Source organism: Mus caroli, chromosome 17 (genome assembly GCF_900094665.2).
Source record: "Mus caroli chromosome 17, CAROLI_EIJ_v1.1, whole genome shotgun sequence".
Classification (NCBI taxonomy): domain Eukaryota; kingdom Metazoa; phylum Chordata; class Mammalia; order Rodentia; family Muridae; genus Mus; species Mus caroli.
The window spans coordinates 62,373,134-62,377,641 of record NC_034586.1 but is presented as its reverse complement, the minus strand read 5'-3'; the positions used below and the strand labels follow the sequence as shown (position 1 = coordinate 62,377,641).

The 4,508-nt window shown below is 46.1% G+C and overlaps 1 pseudogene; it reads left to right on the top strand.

Moving 5' to 3' along the window:
* Nucleotides 1-2,509: 2,509 nt before the first annotated feature.
* Nucleotides 2,510-4,132, top strand: LOC110312294 (annotated as a pseudogene).
* Nucleotides 4,133-4,508: the final 376 nt, after the last annotated feature.

Here is a 4,508-nt window from a genome sequence, read left to right as displayed (position 1 = left end):
GGGGAGGGGAGGGGAGGGGGAGGGGAAGGGGAAGGAGGGGAAGGAGGGGAAGGAGGAGAAGGAGAAGAACTGAGCACATCTGTACACACCGGTAATCCTAGTGCTGGCAGGGTGGAGACAGGAATATTCCCAGCTCTGAGACTCTGAGCCAGAATTGCCAATTTAAGTGTTTCCAAACTCCTCAGATGTGGCAATGTATACTTACTGCTTTAAATAGCTAAGTTTGAGACATTTGCAGCATAGCAATAGATTACTAGTATACCTGGCTAGCAGGCACCAGCATTTTAAGGATTTAAGAATATTGCAAAAATTACCTTCTCAAAATGTTACATCAATTTACCCTCCCATAAGCAATTTTATAAGCTCGCTCACTTACCCAAACTCCACTCCTGTTTGAATCTATTAGTTTTCTTTCTTCTAGAATATGATGGTAAAAAGTGACATGGTATTTTTTTTATTACTTTCATTTATATAATTTCAAATGAGGTGGAGCTTTTCTTTCATGCATACACTGCCTGTTTTGTGACTTTCTTGGGTGTTAATTTCTGTGTTCATTTATGCCTAAGGCATTGACCTGTTTGTTACAATGTTGCAAGTAGTCCTCTCTTTTGTCTCTAAGTACAAAAGCTCTCCCATATGAGCAGAACAACTGCTCTTAGCCTCTGAGCCATCACTCCAGCCTCCATATGCCATTCCTGAAAGTAGTAGAACTAGTGTTGGGATAAAATATACAACAAGTGGGCACTGGAGAGTTGGGCTCAGTGGTTAAGAGCGCTTGCTGCTCTTGTAGAGGACCCATTCCAATTGCCAGCACCCACATGGTGGCTTCCAACAGTCTGTAACTCCAGTTCTAAAGGCCATCCAATGCCTTCCATTAACCTCTACAGGCACCAAGCACATAGAGGCAGGCAAATGCTCATATGCATAAAAATGATTAAAAAAATTTAAAAACACACAATGTGGAATACTGTAAAAAATCAGGCTTTCCCTAACATCTGTTATGCAAGTCCATGATCTATAATATGTTTCTGACATAAGTCACCTCTGCACCTTGGGGGTATGTGTCTACACCATCCATCTTGTTTTGTGTCGCGTACTGAATATATTTTACATCTGTACTCCCCACACCCACACACACACACACACACCTCCATCCAGCACCTGAAATGGGGCCAGACACACGATAGATGTTCAACACATATTGGCTGAATGGACAGATGATTAAGTGACTATGGCCAATGACAGACAAATCCTCTCTTGATCAAGACCATACCTTGTCTCCCTTTAGGAAAATAAAGAGAAGGGATCAAGTCCTGTTGAATATTCACAGATGCAGGCAGGCAGTTCTGGAAGTCTTTCTTTTCTCTGCTCTCTTCCCCCTCCAGGATCGTTCCTCTGATGCATGCTCCAGGGCTACATGATTCAGGGCAGCTGACAAGAAGGTTGCGCAGCTGGTCGGGAGTGCTGAGGTATGACTGACTGGCTCCGTAATGGGATCTGATGCCCTCTTCTGGTGTGTCTGACGATAGCAACAGTGTACTCATATACATAAAATAAATAAATCTAAAAAACAAACAAACAAAAAAGCCAGTCATTCACCTCATACCCTGATGCCTGAGGGCATCAGATCTCATTACAGATGGTTATGAGCCACCATGTGGTTGCTGGGAATTGAACTCAGGACCTATTGAAGAACAGCCAGTGCTCTTAACTGCTGAGCCATCCTTTAAGTCCCGGGGACAATCATTATATTCAGTGTTCTTGTGGAGATAGCTAACTTGAAAATGAAGCTTAAGGGCATAGACCACAATTGCAGTCTGCTCAGGTCTAAGCTCGCCTACAGGACCCTTGTCACGCCCAGCCACCACCCAGGTGCCTTTAAAGCTGCCATCAATAGCTTTTGACCTAAAAGGATATTTCCTGTGCTTAGTAAAATAAGCAAGCAGTCCAGTTCCCCTCACGTCTAAATGCAGCTTTTCCAGTTTGAGTTCTTTGTGAGAATGGGGGGAAGGCATTTTTACATCTTTCCTCAGAAGGTACTCGCAGAAGAGAAGCAACTACCAGAGATGCCTGATACCAGCATCAGTTCTGTGGGCTGCTGAAAGTGGTGCTGAGGGATTCACCAGCTCTAGGCAGTATTTCTGCTTCTGCAGTCCTCACCATCTGCTCCTTTGTCCGGAAGCTGCCTTTAGACCCACCCACTGCGAACGACTTTTCCTGGACCTCAATGAGGGAAAAGGAAGATTGAGCTGGAGACCCGAGGACAGCAATTTACAGCACCCACTGTGGTTACTCAGGAAACATCTCAGCACCGGATACCCACCTAAGTTTGGGGTTTTTTTTTAGCTCTTCCCGAGGATTGTGGGGCTGGGAGGAGGAAGACAGAATGAGCAGTCATCTTTTAGTGCCCTTTCCTCTAGTGGCACTTTCATGGACTTTGTCATCTTAAGAACCGTGTCTCCGGGGGTTTCACCGGTGGCAGCGCCGCAGTGGAACCGTAGTGGCTTCCACAAGAGATGAAATGTGGTCTGAGGGACGCTATGACTACAAATGACTTCAGAGAGAATGAGAGCCATCCCAGTGATGGCTACCCTAGAGTAGTTAATGCTGTGCCAAAGAGGCCACCTCTGCTAGACAAGAGACCACCTCTGCTAGACAAGAGACCACCTCTGCTAGACAAGAGACCACCTCTGCTAGCCAGACCTGATGAAGGAGGCTACAGCAGATATTACAGTCATGTTGATTGCCAAGTATGTGACGAGGGCGGCAGTTTTTCTCATGAGTGAAGAAGTGACCCATCTCACAGAGATGAATCTGGCTACAGATGAACAAGAGATGATCATTCCACAAGCTGGCAGCCTGTCTACAGAGACATGAGAGATGACTTTAGAAGAAAGAGGTTTTACTCTTCCCATCATTCAAGAGATAGGTCCCCCCATAAAAGGGACGCCCCCTGCTTCAGAGAATCCCCTGTAGGCCGGAAGGACTCACCACACTGCAGGTCCGGCACCAGTGTCAGCAGCAGAAGCTGTTCTCCGGAGCCAAGCAGGACACACTCCTTCCATCCGTAGTAAAGAAGAGGTAAAGAGAGGTCCATCCAGTCTTTGAAAACGTCAAGAGATACTTCACCCTGAAGTTCATCAGCAATTTCTTCATCCAAGATGATAGACAAACCCAGCAGGCTAACTGAGAAGGAACTTGCTGAGGCTGAAAGCAAGTGGGCTAACGAAACACTAGAGAATTCAGATGAAAATAACTTGGCTGAAAAGTCTGAGTTTGAGGCGGGGTCCCCGGCACCCTTATTTATTGACCAGACAGAAGAACCCAAGTCAAACACAACAGATGGTATAGAAATATATGAAGAGCCAGGCAGTGGTGGCGCACGCCTTTAATCCCAGCTCTTGGGAGGCAGAGGCAGGCGGATTTCTGAGTTCGAGGTCAGCCTGGTCTACAAAGTGAGTTCCAGGACAGCCAGGGCTACAGAGAAACCCTGTCTCGAAAAACAAACAAACAAACAAACAAACAAAAAAGCTTTCACTTACTCTCTTTAACCTTTCTTTTTCTCTCTTTCCTTCTTTCCTTTCCCCCTTCTCTCCTCTTGGCCATGGCTTCTCTCTTTCTCTCTCTCTTACCTTCTCTCTTTCCCTCTGCCTTTTTACAATAAAGCTCTAAAACCATAGACTGTTTCTGTTCATCAAGGCCCGCTGTGCTTGGATAGGATAGGCTTTCTCCTAATGAACCATGCTTAATCTCCCATCAGAAGGCCTTCCTGTGCTCAAGCTATGGACCAGACTAAGGACTCTCACCTACGTGGGAACCTCTCTCCCTCTGCCCTCTCTCCCATATCTCCCGGGTGGAAGATGTCTCCCCGGGGCCCCTGATATCAGGGGCTACCCCTTGTCCAACCCATGTCGAGTGGGGTCCAGTGGCTTCACACAGCCAGATGCCCACCCGGGGCTGAGTCAAAGTGTCCGGCAGCCCTGCCGTGTCCACCTGCCCAGAGCACAGGAGCTCTGGTCGGCGGTGGGCTCTCTTCCCCTGCCTCTTCCCCTACACCTCCCCCCCAGTCCCAAAAGACTCGGCCTTGGAAGCTGTGTCCAGCTTGCCGTTTGTGTTGTTCTGCCAGGCCTGACAGTGTTAAAATGTTTCATTTATCTTTGTTTTTTAAAATACCTTTTGACACCTACAATTCATGTGTACTAGAATATATGTTTTATAAAATCTTTTTGATTCTACAGAGACATGTTTGTAAATTATCCATTGTTTCTCAATATACTTGATTCATGTGGTAAGTTCTCATTGCCTCACCATAAGGCCTTGATGATCAATATGGGGGAAGCAGATACTGTAAAATGCAAAATAAAGCATCCAATACTAAAAAAAAAAAAAAAAAAAAAAAAAGCGTGTCCCCAAGGGAGTCCAGTGAATCGTGGAACCCACGCTATACTTTAGCCAGGAGGAAGAAGAGGGTGAATGTGAATGAAGTGTGGCTAGAAATCCTTCCCCAT